Source organism: Phyllobates terribilis, unplaced genomic scaffold, assembly GCF_046119375.1.
Source record: "Phyllobates terribilis strain yellow unplaced genomic scaffold, ASM4611937v1 Scaffold_13__5_contigs__length_258822181, whole genome shotgun sequence".
Classification (NCBI taxonomy): Eukaryota; Metazoa; Chordata; class Amphibia; order Anura; family Dendrobatidae; genus Phyllobates; species Phyllobates terribilis.
In genome coordinates this window covers 251083521-251104330 of record NW_027362773.1, presented here as the reverse complement: position 1 = coordinate 251104330, position 20810 = coordinate 251083521, and the positions used below count along the sequence as shown (strand labels likewise).

At 47.0% G+C, this 20810-nt stretch overlaps 1 long non-coding RNA gene across 1 annotated transcript in view; it reads right to left on the bottom strand.

Annotated features, from left to right (window-relative positions):
- Positions 1-4390: 4390 nt before the first annotated feature.
- The window catches only part of LOC141174691 (uncharacterized), a 100234-nt gene continuing 83814 nt past the window's right edge, over positions 4391-20810 (bottom strand). The window contains exons 3-4 of the long non-coding RNA XR_012252949.1: positions 5624-5674; positions 4391-5446 (exon numbers count right to left, since the gene is read on the bottom strand). This is a non-coding gene — a long non-coding RNA (uncharacterized lncRNA). The remainder of the gene's footprint in view (positions 5447-5623; positions 5675-20810) is intronic.

Sequence of the window (20810 nt, the reverse complement as noted above, 5' to 3'; positions counted from 1 at the left end):
ACTGTCACATATCCCCATGTTTTAGTGTTGCCATATCTATTTTTAATCATGAAATAAAGGATTTTAAATTTATGGATTGAAGCTGGACTCACTTCCTTCACAAGCAAAACCAACGCCTGGCAGAAACGAGACTCGGAGCTTCTGCACGAGAACTTGGTTTCCATCAAGGGTGAGTTGAATTATATACTTCCTTTTTAAACAAAAATTGAAAAAAGAAATTTCAAAATGTTAAAATTTTTGGGTCTGGACATTAAAACACTGGTGACCTTGGTCACAAAAGCGTCAAATTTATGATGTTACTGATGACTGTCTCCATTGAACCTATCCATTGACTTCTTCTCTTTGTTTTCTTCTTTGATCATATCTTTGCTCTGTAGAAATCTAACTTTAACAAGACTATATGAATATAACGATGACATTTAGAATCTTCCATGCTTCGTACCACCCTATTTTCCACCCCGATGCCACTGCCATGCTAGAGTAAACCTTCAGTCCTGGCAGTAATTACAGAGTCTAAAGAATAAGTACAGTAATGTGAATAAAGCTGTGCTGTAATTGCCTTTTTATTATTTGCCATCACTTTGTTATTTAGTGGTTGGGTACAAATATATTGCCTGGTGATTGCTTGACAATAGGTAGCTAAACCCAAATTCCTGTGCTCTGTTTGCTGGTGTTTGACCGGTATTCGGATTTTGATTGAACAACCAGAGCATTAAAGTGGGTTATAAAATGGTTGTGATTGCAGATTGACTAATAATCATTTCCATCCCCAAGAGAAATCAATACTTAGAAACTGAATTACTCATAGGTCTACTGATAATATTTTAACACTTAAAGGTAAAGTGATAATGATAAATATTAATAGAATTTGGACATAGAATGCAAAGCAAGTAAGTATCAACACTTTAAGATCTAGGCTCAGATGTCTATATTTTTCAAACATTTTCGGCATTTTATTTGTATATATTTAATGGGAAACATTTTAGATTTTTTTCTAGCGATAATCTATTATTATATGTTTTGCTGCATATTCTACATTAGATTGATATAATAAAATAATCAATAAATGATAAATGATCACAATCGTAAAATGATCAATAAGTGACACATTTTTTAAACGATAAAATTGGAAATAAATGGTTGTTCATCTAAATTTTTGTGAAAGATTTTTTCAGGCTTTATTTGTAGGATTTGGTGCTCAGATTTAGCTTACTTAAAATTGAAATTTTTGTACAAATTTGGTGTCAAAATCTGCAACTTTTTACTGCCAAAAAACGAACAAAAATTATTTATTAATTTCCCTTAATTATTCTAACTATAAACTGTACCCCAGTACTGTCGTGCAGGAGAGCTAATTAGCTAATTATGGAGAAAATTTGCTCCCCAATATCCTCAACTCTGACATGTATACCATAGAGAAAAATGAAGTTTGGTATGTTTGAGTTTAACATACCAATTTTTTCTTAACCAGGAGATAAACATTATCGGATGATTTTTGTTCAACGTGTTTCCTCTCCTTAGTTCTAGTTTACCATGGACACCATAAAAAGCTACTTTAGGGGGTGTCTAATTTAGAATGCCTATATTCATGTAAATTCTCACCTGATACAGAGGTGGGTCCATGTTTTGGATCCTCTTTCTTTGGTTAGAGTCAAGCGATGTTACAAGTAGAGATGAGTGGATTTTTTTAAATTAAAAATCACTGTCTTGGCTTAATTTTCCCAAAACATTTTATTTGCAGAGAATAACTTTGCACTAATATCAATAGTGAAAAGTTTATTTTCAGTTGGAAAATACATGTGGGAGAGAGGAGAGAGAGAATGACCATAAGTGTTTACACGTTACAGGAGAGAGAGGACCCAGCTGACTATAAGAGCTTACACTCTACAGGAGAGAGAGGAACCTGCTTACCATAATAGCTTACACTCTACTCGAGAGATAGAAAACCACCCCTGACCATAAGAGCTTAGACTCGGCGGAAGAGAGAGAGAGGAACCCCTCTGACCATAAGAACTTATGTTACGCTCGAGCCCAGACTGACTGGCGTGAGCGAGATTTGTGATCCCACTGTACCATGAACCAAGGAGTGTCTGGAGGGGCCTAACTAAGTATCAACCCGATCCGACCAAGGTCACACGGCGGCTCAGTCGACTCCATGAACCAGGGAGGAACCGAGCAGAGGGACCAGGTGCTACTCCAGGTCAGACCCCGGTCACAGCTGTTGACCCACACCGGGGAATGCAGGAACAGGCAGGTTAGCTGGTATGCAGACAGGTGGGCACTGGCAGGCACGGCTGGTATGAAGGCAGGTGGGTACTAGCAGGCACGGCTAGTATGAAGGCAGGCAGGTGCTGACAGGCACGGCTGGAATGCAGACAGGCACATACTGGCAGGTATGAACGCAGGCTGGATAGGGACCAGTACAGACTGGGATACAGGAACAGAGCTGCAGGTGCGGTGGACTAGCAGAGCAAAACCGCATGAGCGGTGAACAAGCAGAGCGGAGCAAAACCACAGGTGCGGTGAACAAGCAGAGCGGAGCAAAACTGCAGGTGCGGTAAACAAGCGGAGTGGAGTAGAGAGAGAGGACCCCACTGACCATAAGAGCTTACAGTGTACAGGAGAGAGAGGACCCTGCTTAGCATAAGAGCTTACACTCTACAGGAGAGAAAGAGAAAGGACCCCGCTGACTATAAGAGCTTACACTCTACAGGAGACAGAGAGAAAAAGAGAGAGGACCTGTTAAGGGGACGGTTGCAAACAACTTTATTAAATAATGGAAAGCAACCGAACCTGGGGTCCGCGATGCAGCCTGGAGGACTGCGGCCGAACACCTTCCGGGTAAGAAGGTAAAACAACCAACTGAAATAACAATCCCTTCCGTGATTCTGCACACCGGAACGGGAATAGGGATTCGCACTATCTCCGTTAACTGCACGAGAGATGTGTGATAAATAATGTATCTGTAGCCCTGTTTACAGCACAGGGACTACACAGCAGGCGCTAGGATGCGTGTGTGATGCACGCCAGGGTATACGTGCTCCCAGCCGGCGTGCTACGGACTGAGGAGTTTCTCTCCATGTGGCTTCCAGGCGGTGCCGGGAATACGGCGTCTGCAGACTGCTCGGGGTGTATGGCGACCCCTTTGTCGGAGCCAGACTGTCAGACGAAGCTACCTGCCTCCCTCCATCTAAGGCTGCCTATCCCCCACTAAACCTGCCTGACAGAAGCTAAAGCACACGTGGAGCCCAAACGACCAAGTGTCCACACAAAAACACCATCATAGCTCAATGATCAGAGCACGCCGCCATGTTTGTGGGCGGGCTATTTAAAGATTAAGCCCTGTCCACCGTGGCACTATTGGTGACGTCACCCGCAACCAATCAGGCGGTGCCAGGTCACCGGATCAGCTGACTCTCAAACCACCAATCACGGTCCGCCATGTCACGGGCATGCTCAGTGCAGTGAATTCTGGACTTAGGCTGTAGCAACCCTGTTTCCATCTGCAACCTATGCTTCATGTTGCTAGGAACAAAGACCCGAGAGACAACTTGTACATCTCGTGCACCAGCTAAGCGTTGGGACTGACGATGATGCTGATCAGCATCAGCCCTGGCTGGACTGGAATGGGAGACCACAGAATCCACTGATGGTTCTAAACCCATTTCAGATCCAGCAAAAGCCCGACACCTAACAGGACATCTCTGACTATAAAAGCTTACACTCTGCAGGAGAGAGAGGACCCCACTGACCATAAGTGCTTACAGTCTACAGGAGAGAGAGGACCCTGCTGACCATAAGAGCTTACACTCTACAGGGAAAAGAGAGTACATACCACCATTGTACAAGGTGAGATAATCTACTAGAGGTCATAGCTGCAGGCCATTATGGGGAAAACTGTGCAGACATGCAAAAACATATCAGCCCACTCTCTGATGCTTCAGCAGTATGGGAAATGGTGCCAGACAATTTTTTTTGTGAATCGCAAATCAAATATCAAAGTGTTTGAATTTGCGTGAAACCACGAATTTCAGGGAATACAAATCAAACTCGATCCTCTGGGGATCAATCTGCTTATCTATAGTTTCAAGGATCATCTCTCAATTTGAAGGACCTGCCCTTTCCTAAATTACAGACAATTCATAGGTTTCGTTGAGCCTTGTGTAATGCATTGTTTCTCCAGTGGTGGCACTGCAGAGAAAATGATCACTTACTAGCAGGTTCTCCCAACTGATCGACACCGGCAATTCAACACTTCATGATCAGCTTCTTGTCAAGGGACCTTACGAAGAAGTAAAGATTACTTGAAAGGGAAAACTCTTTGAAGCATTCGGTCTATAAAATACATACAGTGTGTAACATCACCCAACTTTCTTGAGTAGACTAACAATCTAACAGGATGAAAATAGAAAAAAAAAAGTTTATTGTGTGTTTTTTTCTGTTTCTGCCATGGATTTGCATATTTCTATTGATCATTCTGTATGTTCCTTGCAGAACGAGGCTGCTGTAGTATGAACACGGCATCTATCTAAGGTGTATGACCTTCTCCAAATGAGCAAGGCCTGTGTGACCTGTAAATACAAAGCGTTGTAATAAGTTCATGCATAAACATAAGATATTAATCCTTGAACACATCCCCGGGAGTCTTTGTTTTCTATTTGTTTTACTTGTAACTGGTTGTTTTTGCTTCTTTTACAGAGTTTTCGTTGCCGCTGCCACTTCTTACAGAATTTCACTCTTGCCATATGAAAGCAACGTCTTAACTATCTTGATGCAGAAGAAAATGATGCCGGAACTTGTTGCATACAATTAAGCAGCTACTCGAAGCAGCCGAAGCCATTTCACATTTCATAGGCTTGCAATTATTCTTCTCCTGTTCGAATATGCAGTCCCCTAGGAACTAATTAGAGAAAAACTCTCATCACACACAAGGGGCGAGCAAACAAATCCTTCAAGCTCGCAGTAAATGTTCAACATTAAAGGGACGTATTCTGGGAGTCACAGCAATCAGTTTGGTTCAGTTAATTACTAATCTGGTTTCCAGACTGGTTACATTACATAATTATGACACCCATTCAACACTTGAAAGCCGGGCCTCTGAGTGATTGTGATAAAGATCTAGAATTTTACAGAAAGGTAATTGGGCAAAGCTAAACAATAGACATCCAACATTTGACGTAGTGTCATCTTTGGTATTTTGGAAGGATTTCAAGTATTTTAATGCACAGAAAATTGACATTTCTCTTCATTAGAGTAAAAATTGTAAAGTTAATTCCTCTGTGCTATGTCCTCTGTTTTGCATGTTTCTTGTTCTCCTTTCATCTGTCGGAATAAGACCTCTCCTGTTGAAATGTGATGGGCTGTCTCCCTTATCTGCTGGCATAGAGCACACAGAGCTATATCAAAGGTCCCTTGGAGATTTGCTGTATCAGATACCTTACACAGTCTGGGAAAAAAAAAAGAGAATTTATTTTCTTCTGTAATTGTTCAATCGCATTCTTTTTTTTTTATGAGTTTACTTAGAAACATCGTATCATAGCGGCTCATGTTAACATAATACAATTTGGGACCATGAGAAACAAATATCAACACTAACAAGATAAGCCCCAACACCAAGACTTACCGTTCACTCTTTCTCCCTCGAGTGCCTGAGCTTCTAAGTTAGAGATAGATCCTAAATTGTACAAAGTAACGAAAATCAATTACTCACAAATATGTCAGATTCTGCTTCCTAAAAAAATATAATGTTCCTTAATTTCATTGTGACTTGCAATCTCGGCGGAATGGAAACATTTCACTTTCAAATTTGTGACTCCAAAAGATTCGAGAGTCCTCAGTGGTTGATACCTTTTAATGGCTAACTGAAAGTTATCAACCACTGAGGACTATCGAATGTAAATATTTTTCTATCTACTGGCTAACACGGTACAAAAATATATATATATATCTTTTCCCTGACTCCAAAATAAAACATTTGTGCTTTATCATCTTAAATCATGACCTATATTTCCACTATTCTTATCATCTAAAATACCAGAACGTTGCTGGATCAAATTAAAGTCAATAAATTCCATCGATGTCATTTAGAACAGTTATAGATCGGATCCACCACTCTGATCATGACTCCATTAGGGTTATGAAACCCTGAGCTACATTGGTATCCGCTAAAAAATTGTTCCGAAATGTTAGTGCTATTAAGATCATTTAAGACGGACAAATTACCTCCCATAAGAGCTTGAGCAGATGACCATATTTCTGTCTAAGTGGGATCTGACAAAACTTTGGATCGCACTCGGACCAATGTTTTTCTATGGAGCCGTGCACATGTCAGACTCTGTCCGAGGAATGAAATCACAGCATGCCCAATTTACATCCAATATTTGGATCACCCTTGTCCATGCAAGTCAATGAGTGCGTGGAAAAAATTGGACTGCACTTGGTTGAAATTTGCAAGCAGTCCAATTTCCAAGGACTTACAGAATGGAGAAGATGTAGAATTTTTTTCCCAATCTTCTCCTTATCCAAGAAAATTGGATCACACTATGATCAAACTCTGATCAGAAAGTGATTAGCATAATCAGCCTGATTCTCTCGGATGAGAGAAAATACGCTGGTATGACCCTAGTCAAACAAAGAGCGATCAGCGATGTAATTAGTCGATATGTGAGCTTTAAGATGGCCCTTTTGCATAAGTTGATGAAGACTGAAAGTAGACAAATGATTGTTAATACAATTGTTCAGTTCCCATACAATAAGCATATTGTCAGCAGCACATCGCTTTATAAATGGATAAATGTGTTGAAAATAACAATTATTCTCAAAGCAGCATAAAAGTTGCAATCCATCAATGATCAAGTATTTGCTAATTTTTCAGCTGATTGCTGCCGTGCAAAGGAGTGAAAGATCTAAATTCCACTTATGGAGATTATTAATTATTGGTTAAATGGGTTGTCCACTACTCTGACAAACCTTTCTGAATGCCTGTGTAAAATAAATAAGACTTATACTCATGAGTCCTTCAGTGCCGACTCTCACTAGCTCTCCCGAAGATTGCTTGACATTATTATGCTGCCAATTAGCGCTGGCTTTGCTTTCCTGTCCTACGAATGTAAGTGATATCCGGAAGAAGTGAGAGCTGCTACTTCTCTCTCACTTCCTCGGGATGTTTTGATTTGTCTGAAGGAGAGGAGAGTGAAGTCAGTGCTGATTGGCCACAGTGATTGCTTGACATAACAATGTCACGTGATCCCTGGGAAAGCCAGTGCAGATACTGCTGGAATAGCTCCGGTACTGGAAGTAAGTATAGGTGTTTTTATTTTACTGGACAACCCCTTTAACGTAAAAGAACCTGTGATTTCCATCCTCTGACAGACAGACAATAGGTGTGGGACAGATCATTGCTGTGACAAAGTTTAATTAAAATGATGACTTGAAAGTAAAGATGAAAAAAATTGTGTGCCATTGAATCCTACTTGAAGTTCACCAAAATATCACATTCGCCAAAATTATTTTTAATAATTTGCTTCCACACAGATTCAGCAATATGGCGGCCATTATTTCTATAAAGTTATAAAAATGTATATTTCTTTCTGTTTCTGGCCAAATTATTAGATGGTGTATTTCACTTTGGACATTCCCAGTAATAAGTAGATGACAAGCAATGCTGCGAGAATTCCGAACAGCCGCTGTGACCATCACTTATTTATAGAGGTTTCATCCTGCTTGTAACAATAACTTTTAAAAGTCATGTGTACAAAACAGGATGTATAAGTCTAGTATTATACTTTGATGTGAGTGTGAAAATTGCTACATTTCAGTTGTTTTTTTGTTTTTTGTTTCGGCATCTTACATTTATTATGCTCTAGGGTCTATCCAGATATATCTGATTCTTATTATGTTCTAGGGTAGTGGTGTAACTAGAGTCCGGTGGGCTCCGGTGCAAAATTTAGACCTGGAACCCTACCTGCATGTTGGTCAGATGTATGGACCATTGTAGCATTTTATGTCCTATAAAGAAATATGTTTTCATCCCCCAAGTAATAATGTATCCTATTTTGGCTCCTCCCTGTAATATTGTCACCCATCCTGGCCCCTTACTGTAATAATATCCCCATCGTGGCCCCATTCTGTAATAATGTCCCCCATCATAGGCCCCTTCCTGTAATAATTTCCCTGATCTTGGTCCATTCCTGTAATAATGCCCCCCTCTTTGGCCCCTTTCTGTTATAATATCAACCATCTTGGGCCCCTTCATATAATAATGTCACCCATCCTGGCCTTTTTCTGTAATAATGTCTCCCATCCTGGGACCCTTCCTGTAAGAATGTCCCTTATCTTGGGCTCCTTTCTGTAATAATGTCCCTCATCCTGCCCCCTTTCTGTAATAATGTCCCCCCATCATGGACCTCTTTCTGTATTAATGTCCCCCATCATGGGCCCCATACTATAATGATGTCCACCATCATAGCCCTTTCCTGTAATAATGTCCCCCATCCTAACCCCTTTATTCAATAATGTCTCTCATCCTGGCTTCATCATTTAATAATGTCTCCCATCCTGGACCCTTCCTGTAATAATGTCCCACATCCTGGGCTCCTTGCTGTAATAAAGTCTCCTGTATTATGTCTCCTGTGTTAGGACCTTTTCTGTAAAAATGTCCCCCTATCCTGGGCCCTTTTCCCTAATAACGACCCACATCCTGGGCCCCTTTCCCTAATAATGGACTCTATCCTGAGCCCCTTCCTGTTATTATGTCGCCCTTCCTGGACTCCTCACTGAAATAATGTACCCTATTCTGCCTCTCTTTTCCAACACATTTAAAAGAATAAATGATTCTTCTTACCTTCCCCAGCTCCCACGACACGTGACTTCCTCGCAAAGAGGCTGGCAGCTGACATCAGCATGCCCGCCTCGAGTGGTGCAGGATGTCAGTGGCATGCCAAAGTGAGCTGCCAGCCTAAGATGCCGCGATATATTTCAGATGAATGTGCGTTCTCGGACACCCTTCCAGCTGAAATAGGTGTTGGCGTCGGAGTGCCCCCCTCCTGCACAGGCCCAATCATAGTTGCATGCTCTGCAACAGCAATTGTTATGTCCCTGTTACGTCTTTAAAAACCCCAGAGCATAATAAGGGCCATTCAATTCAGGGAGAATAACGTTGAAGTGAATCGAATTTCCCGGTAAAATCATTGAAATTTGGTGAATTAGAATATCGTCAGATATGCGCAACTCTAATCATAGCAGCATTTTTCTATTTATAACCAATTTCATTTTTAATTAGCAATATTTTTAATACTAAGCAAATTAACATTACATACCATTATTTTATTGAAAAGTCCACAAGATGTCATCTGGATACTGGCTGATTTTTTCCATGATATGCAGAAATGTAAATATATAGTTTCTTTAAACTATATTTATAGATATTGATATCATTACATCTCTCCAGTTGTTATGTGCCCATGACAATATGAATGTCCCCAGAAGGGGCGCTGTTACAGTAATAAGGATGTATTGCAGGATAACCCTTATTAATAAGACATTTTTAAAATTTAAGAACAAAACATTGTAAAATCCTTAAAATCAAAACAATAAAAAATCTAGATTATGAGATATGAGAGCATGAGAGATGAGCCCGCCAGCACAACTCCGCAAGGTGGGAGGCATGAGCACTATATTTTACTTCGGTCCATAATGGAATTTAAATTTTTTAATTATGGGCATTGCCATATTACTTTGGATTTGTTTTATTAATTTTATAGTTATTACTAGTGTTGAGCGAGCACTAAAATGCTTGGGTGCTCGAAGCTCAGGCTGAGCTCACCGTAATACTCGGGTGCTCGACCCGAGCAACGAGCCCAATGTTAGTCTATGGGAGACCCGAGCATTTTTGCGGAGGCACCCCCGGCAGTCTGTAGAAAGCCTAAAAAGTGCCCAAAACGATAGTGACAGTGCTCAAATGACATGGGGACAGCATGGGGATCGCCCCAGGAAGCATTTCTGACCCCCAGGTCACTGTTGTCAACAACGTGGCCAGAAGTATTAAGCCACTTTTACGGGCTCACAATAAAACGTTCAAAAACGAGACTGAAACAGTTTTGCTGTGAAATATGTTAAGGAACATCCTTTCCAGGGTAAAGACTTGTGTATAAGGTAAAATAAATAACCAAAAACAAAAATACTCCTCCACACCTTGGGCTATGTTCACAAGTAGCATTTTTTTATGCGTTTTTGCACTTTTGTATTGCTTTCAACCGTGACAAATGCATTCATCGGGAAATGTCATTTTAACATTTTACAGCCTTATCTGGCCATGTCCTATGTGATACATGCATACAGTGCTGAAAAGACATGGGAACAGCATGGGGAATACCCCTGGAAGTGTGGCGCCTTGCTGCGCATTGGTGCCACAGATCCCAGAGGGGTGCATGGACGGATTTCTCCACAAGAGGCCCTCATAGCATTCACACACCTCCACCCTACCACCTCAGACCACTAGATGGAGCCCGGATAGGGATATATATACTGGAGGGTGGAGTTAGGCAGTCAGTCTGCTGCAGCCAGAGAGGTTGTCAGGTCAGTTCAGACTCAGTGAGCTCAGGTTAGTGAGCCTAGGGGGTGCCGACACCAAAAGAGCGGTGAAGCACAGTGTGCCTGCTTCAGTGTGAAGCCTAGTGAGGGCCCCGAGTGGGGCCGAAGGTGAGTGTAAAGAGAGTAACATAGGGGGCAGAGGAGCTTTACCCGCTCACCCCAAAACCATTTACCGGACACCGGGTCCGCGTCTGCAGGGATTCCTTACGCCCAGCAGAAACAATCGGAACCCCTGGCGAACTATATGTCCCAGGAACACCAAAAGCTGACTGTTATACCAGGGTCAGGAGTCACGGAGGCCCAAGAGACCAGGGAGTGTGATCTCCAACAGAAGGCCCTACCACCAGGTCGGCAGGTGCAAGACAGAGACCAAGTTAGGCCTAGCTCCAGGCAGGTCAGAAGCTTATCAAGGAAAGGCAAGGAAAAGGAGGCCCCACACCCGCTCACTGGGGAGAGTCCTAATATGCACCCTTCACCCTAAAGTACCCTGGACCATGCCAGAAACACCACCAGTAAAGGTACTGAAGTGAACTGCTGTGAGTGTGCCTATTCTTCCTCTGACCCGGCTGGGTCCCCTCTGTCCTGCATCCTTCTCCTACACTACCCTGAGGCCCAGCTCCACCTGTGGGGAGCCGCACCAACTAAGCTGCCTGAACACCGGCCTCAGAGGACTGTCGCAGCGCTGGTGATCCTCACCAGACACCACAGGTGGCGTCACGAACATTCCCCTATCCCATATAACTTCCCCCTTCTTTTAAGAGTGACCCCAGGGTACAAGCCCAGGAGCTGGCAACCGCGACATCCCCCAAGATCCGGCAACAACAAGGCCCGGGCGCCGAGTCGTTTTCCCCCATCCCCTGGGCGCGTCATCTCTTGCTAGCATCACAAACAGGATTCCGTGCCCGCTGCAACGACGGAGTGTTGTGCCCGTTGCCACCGGGTACTGTGCGCCTTTAATCAGAACTGTGTATTTAACTGTGGCGAAGATCGCCGCCATTGTTGTGCCACCGAGCGGGAAGAAGGGCGTAACCGCGGGAAACCTCGACGTCAAACCAGGAAGCGCCAGGTCCTGGAAGGAGCCCCGGTGAGCGATCTGATGTAGGACGCAAGCGACGTAAGGTCCTGAAGGAAGACCGCCATCTGTGGAGCTGCGGCCTACCAGAAGAAAAGAAGGTAGGCCACAGTTCACTAGGGGGGCACCAGAATGTCCGAAGAACAGCACAACGCCGGAGTACCGGTTAACGACCCTGATGGTCTACCCGCGCTCGGCACCGAGCAGGCCGAAGCAGCCGCTCCACCAGCAGGGATTGTAACCCCTGTCATACCCATGGCCCTACCGTACATCCCTGGAGCAAAGTGGCTCCCCCAGTACAGCGGCAAACCAGATACCCTGTCTGGATTCAAAAGGAAAATATGCGCTCTAATGGACATGTACTCTATGACAGGCAAGCAAAGAGCCACTGTTGTATTGGGACAATTGTCTGGTGCTGCGGAGCGAGAAGTAGAAACCTGGTCGGCCGCAGACCAGGAGTCAGTGTCCGCAATCTTTAAAAAGTTACAGACTGTCTTTGAGGATCGTACTGAGACAGACCTCCAGATGAGGTTCTACAACTGCTCTTAACAACCGGAGGACAGTGTTCGGGACTATGCCTGGCGTTTACAAGGGTCCCTGCGAGCTCTGAAACAGGTTAGTCCAACCAGCATCAATAATGAAAATAAAATGCTGAAGGAACAGTTTATCCGGGGACTGAGGTCTCAAGAGGAGAGCAGGACTGTGCGTTGGTGGTCGCTGGATCATCCAGATGCCACCTTTGACACCCTTAAGGACATGGCTATAAATGGACTGCAGTCCCTGGAAACAACTGCTATCCAACGTTACCAGGATGGGGCCACACCAGTGCCTGCAGCGTCCACCTTTTCCCCGGTGGCTGCTGAAGCCAAGGTTCCAGCAACGTCCCCTAGTGAGCTGGACAGCCTGCGCTCTGAAGTGCGTCAGTTGAGCAAAACCCTGACCACTGTACTGAGTGCCCTGCAGCTGCGGACGGAGCCCGAGGAGGAAAGAAGGATCCTGCCAGCCGACAGCCCTGAGGATGTCCCCTGGATGAGAAGGAGGAGGAGGACAAAGCCACCCCCTGGGAGGACCAGTGACCAATGCCGCCCGCCGAAGGACCCTGTCTGCCACTGCTGCCACAAGACATGTCACACCGTCCGGAGCTGTCCTTTAAACGAGCAAACCCTGGGGCCGAGGGCCGACACCCAGCAGTAGACCCCCTTAGGCCCATCAAACTGGTACCGCAGGTTCGTGGGAGGAAGACCTTTCCTGTCCATCGTGCTGGACGGCATCGCGACATCTGCTCTGCTGGACACAGGATCTCAGGTAACCATCATGCCTGATGTCCTCTACAAAAGTTTCTGGTCCATAGACGAACTTCACCCACCAGATCCAAATCTATCCGTGTATGCCTCAAACGGCCTCCCCCTTAACCTAGTAGGGGTTGAGGATGTGGCAGTAAAGGTGGGAAGAGTGAAACTGAAGGACTAGGGACTAATTGTAGTAGAGACTAATCCTGATGATACAAGCTTGTATATGGTACTTGGCACAAATATTGTTAGTAACTGTTTGGGAGAAGTGTTGTTCTTGCTCTAACAGATAGCTGACACTGCCAAACCAGGTCAGAGAAGGGCGCTCCAGAAAGAGATCTGAGCCCTTATGTACCAGCAACAGGTAAAGCTAACAGGCGGTGAAATTTGTAATGTACGGGTGACAGACCTGGTACCCATTGTGATTCCCCCGAAGAGTGAAATGCTGATTTGGTGTAGAGCAGCAATAGGTCTCAAAGGACGGAGCTACCAGGCAGTAGTAGAGCCCCTTAGCTCGGAGCATAGACCTACACTCTTGACTGCCAGAGGGGTAGTGGATGTACGCAATGGGAGGGTGCCCATACGCCTCCTAAACTATGGGGAGAACGAGGTTAGATTACCACGCTACGCCACTGTTGCCAAATTGTACACAGTAAATAACAACTCCATACACATGCCGGAGTCCTTAACATCACCAGACAAAGTAGAGGATAATGACCCAGAAACCAAGGTGGAGGATTGGTGTCAACAGCTCCATGTTGGGACAGACACCACTCCTGACCATCAGAAGCAGGGTGTACACCGGGTGGTTCAGGAATACGCGCAGGTATTCAGTAAGCACCCACTTGACTTTGGGAGGATCAAGGGGGTTCAACACCATATCCCCACAGGTGACCATCCACCCATCAAAGAACGTTACAGGCCTATACCACCAGCACACTACCAGAAGGCAAAGGAGATGTTGCACGACATGAAGAAGGCAGGGGTAGTAAGGGATAGTTGTGGTCCCTGGGCAGCTCCCCTACTTCTAGTCAGGAAAAACGACGGAAGCATGAGAATGTGTGTAGATTACAGACAAGTAAATCGCATTACATATAAAGATGCATACCCTTTACCACGTATAGAGGAATCCCTGGCTGCCTTAAAGTCTGCAAATTACTTCTCTACCCTTGACCTCACTAGTGGGTACTGGCAAGTAGCTGCTGCTGAGGTGCATCGGGAGAAGATGGCCTTCACCACCCCGATGGGACTCTGCGAGTTCCATAGTATGCCGTTTGGACTCTGCAACATGCCCCGGAACGTTCCAGAGATTGATGGAGTGCTGCCTGGGACACCGCAACTTCGAGACTGTACTACTATACCTGGACGACGTGATAGTGTACTCCAAAACGTATGAGGACCACTTGAAGCACCTGGCGGAGGTATTTGAGTTGCTGTCCTGGTATGGGATGAAGCTGAAGCCCTCCAAGTGCCACCTGCTCAAGCAAAAGGTACAGTACCTGGGGCACATCGTTAGTCCAGAGGGAGTAGCACCAGACACGGAGAAGGTCACTGCCATCCATAAATGGCCGGAGCCAAAGAGCCTCAAGGAGGTACGTCAGTTTCTGGGACTAGTCGGGTATTACCGGAGGTTTGTGAAGGACTATACCAATAAAGCTGCGCCTTTGCAAGATCTCCTAGTAGGACAGTCCGGGAGAGGCAGAACCCCCCCATTCCAGTGGGGTAAGAAGCAAGCTGAATCCTTCGAGGAGATGAAGGAGATCCTGACCGGCGAAGAGATCCTAGCCTACCCTGACTACAGCCAACCATTCCTGCAGTACACTGATGCCAGCAACGAAGGATTAGGAGCTGTACTGAGTCAGAAGCAGAATGGCCGAGAGAAGGTGATTGCCTATGCAAGCAGGAAGCTCCGCCCGACCGAGAGGAACCCAGAGTACTATAGCAGCTTCAAGTTGGAGTTCCTGGCCCTGGCCTGGGCCATTACCAAGCGGTTCAAGCACTACCTAGCCTCCAGTAAGTTCACTGCCTTCACTGATAATAACCCCTTGACTCATCTGGAAACAGCCAAGGTAGGAGCCATGGAACAACAATGGACGGCTCGGCTGTCAAACTACCAACTCACTATTAAGTACCGGGAGGGCCGCAAGAACGCCAACGCCGATGCCCTGTCCAGGATGCCTCACCAGTCGGACACTGAAGAAGAAGTGGATGACTTGGAGGAGATTGAGCTGCCTGCCTTCCACCGTAATGGAGCGGTCCATGAGCAACGAGCCTCCAGGAGGCATCGCGGTAAGACGTTAAACCCCCTGCCTCACCACAGCTGGAAGGAGACCCAGGACAGTGACCCGGTTGTCAGCCGTATGAAAGAGCTGATAACCCAGGAAGGTTCCTCCCTTCAGAAGGACGCGTCTCTACAAGCCAAGCAGCTGTGGAATGAGAAGAGCCGGCTGTTCATCTATATGGAGAATCTGTGCCGGAGGTACGTCAACCCCAAAACTCATGAGATGGTATGGCAGATAGTGGTGCCCAAGACTGACATCCAGATGGTGTTGGAAGCCTACCACGATCAGGCGGGGCACTTTGGTTGGAAGAAGCTAGAAACCCTGCTGAAGTGTCGGTTTTATTGGGTAGGAATGCGCAGTTCCATTGAGAGGTGGTGCCGGAATTGTGGACCCTGTAGCCTCAGAAGAAAAGACTACAGCAGCCAGAAGACACCCCTGCAACCCATCAAGACGACTCGTCCCTTGGAGATCGTGGCCCTGGATCATGTCAACCTTTCACCCAGAAGGTCAGGATATTCTTATGCCTTGACTATGGTGGATCACTACTCCCGGTTCCTGGTGGTCGCCCCCGTCTAGGATCTGACGGCAGAAACTGCGGCGAAGACGATTCAGGCGTACTTCTGCAGGCCCCATGGATACTCGGAGCAGGTGCTGACAGATCAAGGCTCAGCCTTTGAAGCCGAATTATTCAAGGAGTTCTGCCATCTGTACAGGTGTAAAAAGATCCGGACTACACCTTTCACCCCCAAACCAACGGTCTCTGTGAAAAGATTTAATAACATCGTCATCGACCTGCTGAAGACCTTACCACTAGAGGAGAGAAATCAGTGGCCAGACCTACTACCTGACCTGGTAGATCTGTACAACCACATACCTGTGAGTTCCACCAATTGTACTCCAGCATATCTCATGCGAGCCAGACCTGGGAAGTTGCCCATGGACCTGGAGCTTGGTGTAGTAGAACCAGAAGCAGATATGTCCACTGAGGACTCGGACACGACCAGACAGGAGCAGTACAGAAGAGTACTGGCCTGTGTCAAAGACAGTCTAACTCGGGTAAGGGACAAGCAGGAAGCCCACTACAATAAAAGTGCGCCCGCAGAACCCTTCACACCAGGAGAAGTGGTGTTAAAGAGGAAAAAGAGAAACCACAAACTTGATGACCAGTGGGAGAGAGAACCCTACACTATGTTAAATTCAAGATTTGATAACAAGAAGACCTGTTTGATTAGCAAAGACGGAGGAATAACGACTGCAACGGTATCTAGAGACCATCTGAAGTTGTGTCCAGACCTGCTAAAGCCCCAAGAAGAAGTGCCTCTCACTGTACCGGAGGAGCCTAAAGAAGCAGTACTCCATACTGACTTAGGAGATTTCCTGGCAGATTGGCGTCAACTAGGAGGAGCAGTAATAATACCAGTGATCCACTTCTTTCAACACCCAGAAGACCCTCCACAGCAAGTAGAACATGTAAGTGCTTCAGAAGAGCCTGCTCAAGAAGAATCCCCGGAAGCAGGATCACCGGTTGGAGCAGAGCAAGAAGGCTCAGCCAATGGTAGACTTGCCAGTTCCGTAGAGAGGTTAAGGCAACCCTGCAGTCGCCCAACACTTAGAACTGACAGAATAGGAGGTAGTGCAAATACTAGTGCCTCACGCATCCCAGTACCACGTAGGTCGACACATAGCACACGAGGTCAGACCACTGTCAGATACAGAGAATAGAGAAGGAAACTCTGACAGTGTAGATAGTTGCCCTTGGGGCATTATATTGTGTATTTTCATGTATATGTATTTATTACTTTGTGTTATGCTTGCAATGGACAATTTAAGTGATATGGACACTTCCCTTGTTATCTCTAGTTACCCGTAAGGGTACATAAAGAACTTTGTGGCTGAGGACTGTGTGCAGCCCAAAAACTGTTTGCTCTAAATAATTGCACTCCCTGGAGTGCCCCTTTAGGTGACCTTAGAACAAAAACCTGTCTGGTGTGGTACAAGTGGGGGTCCAACTCGGGATCACCATGCCCTGCAGCCACCCCAGGGCCTACGTGGAGGGTTTGCTTTGGACAGGTCACTCAAGCTATCAAGTACTTTAACCTGTGAAATGGACATCCTGTTAGGGGACCTCACCGGAAGAGACTTGAATTCTGAGGTTGCTTACTGTATTGTATATATCTATTTATTATCTCTAATGTTTTATATGCAACGTTCAAGCAAAGTGCCTCCCATAAAGGGGAAGAGTTATTGCTGTTACCTGTTATAAAAATTACTTCAGTCCAGGAGTACTAAGCTTTGCTAGGGGGAAATGTGGCTCCCTGCTGCGCATTGATGCCACAGATCCCAGAGGGGTGCTTGGACGGATTTCTCCACAAGCGGCCCTCATAGCATTCACACACCTCCACCCTACCACCTCAGACCACCAGAGGGAGCCCGGATAGGGATATATATACTGGAGGGTGGAGTTAGGCAGTCAGTCTGCTGCAGCCAGAGAGGTTGTCAGGTCAGTTCAGACTCAGTGAGCTCAGGTTAGTGAGCCTAGGGCGTGCCGACGCCAAAAGAGCGGTGAAGAGCAGTGTGCCTGCTTCAGTGTGAAGCCTAGTGAGGGCACCGAGCGTGGCCGAAGGTGAGTGGAAAGAGAGTAACATAGGGGGCAGAGGAGCTTTACCCGCTCACCCCAAAACCATTTACCGGACACCGGGTCCGCGTCTGCAGGGATTCCTTACGCCCAGCAGAAACAACCGGAACCCCTGGTGAACTATATGTCCCAGGAACACCAAAAGCTGACTGTTATACCAGGGTCAGGAGTCACGGAGGCCCAAGAGACCGGGGAGTGTGATCTCCAACAGAAGGCCCTACCACCAGGTCGGCAGGTGCAAGACAGAGACCAAGTTAGGCCTTGCTCCAGGCAGGTCAGAAACTTATCAAGGAAAGGCAATGAACAGGAGGCCCCACACCCGCTCACTGGGGAGAGTCCTGATATGCACCCTTCACCCTAAAGTACCCTGGACCGTACCAGAAACACCACCAGTAAAGGTACTGAAGTGAACTGCTGTGAGTGTGCCTATTCTTCCTCTGACCCGGCTGGGTCCCCTCTGTTCTGCATCCTTCTCCTACACTGCCCTGAGGCCCCGCTCCACCTGTGGGGAGCCGCACCAACTAAGCTGCCTAAACACCATCCTCAGAGGACTGTCGCAGCGCAGGTGATCCTCACCAGACACCACAGGTGCCGTCACGAACATTCCCTTATCCCATATAACTTCCCCCTTCTTTTAAGAATGACCCCAGGGTACAGGCCCGGGAGCCGGCCACCGCGACATCCCCCAAGATCAGGCAACAACAAGGCCCGGGCGCCGAGTCGTTTTCCCCCATCCCCTGGACGCGTCAGAAGCATCTCTGACACTCAGGTCACTGCCTAAAAGTGTGCCCATCAGAAGTGATCCTTGCCGCATCAGAAGATGCAGACTTGCAACTATCCCTGTGCAAGTCCTTGTCGCAGGGCAGTGTTCAATTGCACCTCCCCCATTCCTTGAAACGCAAGCGCAAATATACAGCCAACCACCCACCCACCCGCAGGCTGCAATACTATACTGCTAGCTTGCACTTGAAATGGGGCCTTTTAATTTGGAGGAGGCCGAAGCAGGCCGCTACCTCATGGCTGCATCGGCGGCGAGGTCTCCATACTCGGTCCCCAGCTGCCACTATTTGTCCCAGGAACCTTCCCCACACTTTTCTTAGCCTGGCCTGCTTTAGGGCAGCATTGGACGATCCCACCAGACAACCAGAGACTCCTCCGGTGGGCCCTGGCTTCTCCATCAGGAGAGTTGAGAGTGCCAAGGTGTGGAGCATGATGATGATGATAGAAGTTAGCATCTGTTTGGTTTCTTGGAATGCAAGAGTAAGTGTGCAGCCTGCCACCCACCCAACCCCAGGCTGCAATACCATACTGCTAGCTTGCACTTGAAATGGGGCCTTTTAGTTTGGAGGAGGCCGAAGCTGGCCACTACCTCATGGCTGCTTCTGCAGCGAGGTCTCCATACTCAGTCCCCAGCTGCCACTATTTGTCCTCGTAACCTTCCCCACACTTTTCTTAGCCTGGCCTGCTTTAGAGCAGCATTGGACGAGCCCACCAGACAACCAGACTCCTCTGGTGGACCCTGGCTTCTCCATCAGTGGAGTTGAGCGTGCCAAGGTGATAAGCATGATGATGATGATAGAAATTAGCATCAGCTTTGTTTTCTTGGAATGCAAGCGTAAGTGTGCAGCCTGCCACCCACCCACCCCCAGGCTGCAATACCATACTGCTAGCTTGCTTGCACTTGAAATGAGGCCTTTAGGCTTGTGGAGGCAGACGCCGGCCACCATGTCATGGCTGCGTCGGCGGCCTGGTATCCATACTCAGTCCCCAGCAGCCCGGCGGCTGGATGTCCACTCTCAGTCCCCAGCTGCCAGGGGGCGGTCGAGTGTCCATACTCGGTCCCCAGCCACCCCTATTTGTTCCGGTGCGCCTTATACACAAGCACGCATACCAAAACATTACCTGTGCCCTCCCCAGTGCATTTAGTGGGAAGGACAGCCTATTCTGCTGTAGTGTGTGCACACCAACCCCCTGTTCATGGCACATGCAAAGATGCCTCCCTCCCTGCATCTGTTGTTGCAGACTTGCAACTATCCCCGTCGAAGTCCTTGTCCCAGTGCAGTGTACAATTGTACCTCCCCCGTTTCTTGCAATACAAGTGCAAGTATGCAGACTGCCACCCTCCCACCCCCAGGCTGCAATACCATACTGCTTGCTTGCACTTGAAATTGGGCCTTTTAGGCATGTGGAGGCGGAATCTGGCCACCACGTCATGGCTGCGTCGGTGGCCTGGTATCCATACTTAGTCCCCAGCCACCCAGCGGCCGGGTGTACACACTTGATCCCCAACTGCCAGGGGGCGGCCGGGTGTCCATACTCGGTCCCCAGCCGCCCCGCGGCTGGGTGCCCACACACGGTCCCCATTCGCCTGGGGGCAGCTGAGTGTCCATAGATGGTTCCCAGCCACCCCTATTTGTCCCTGTGCGCCCTATACACAAGCGCGCATACCAAAACATTACCTGTGCCCTCCCCAGTGCATTTAGTGGGAAGGACAGCCTAACCACAAACACGTGGACAAGTGAATGTGGCCAGGGATGGTCCATCTCACTGACGCCTTCACACTGGGTTAATATTGTGGAAGCCGGGACACAGTTGGACCCTGGGATGCAACACGTCCTCCAGACATAGAGGATTGCGGGTCCTGGGTCAATCAAGCTTCAACACAAAGTTCAGAAGGTAGACAGCAGCAGTGGTCGGCCTCCAACACAACGAGTAAATTATTCATGATCATGAGGCCATCCATCTCCTTAGCTTTCTGTTCCTTGGAATGCAAGCGCATGTATGTAGTAGCGGCTAGGCCTGAGGTGGTCAGCGTTTTGGCGCATATCCTACCTCCTCCGAGGATTGCTGGATGTTTTCCTGCTACTATCCCAGTTCTATGACTCCCGTTAAAACAAAGCTTCAGGTGATGAATGATGGATGAGGTGGTGGCAAAAGAGAAA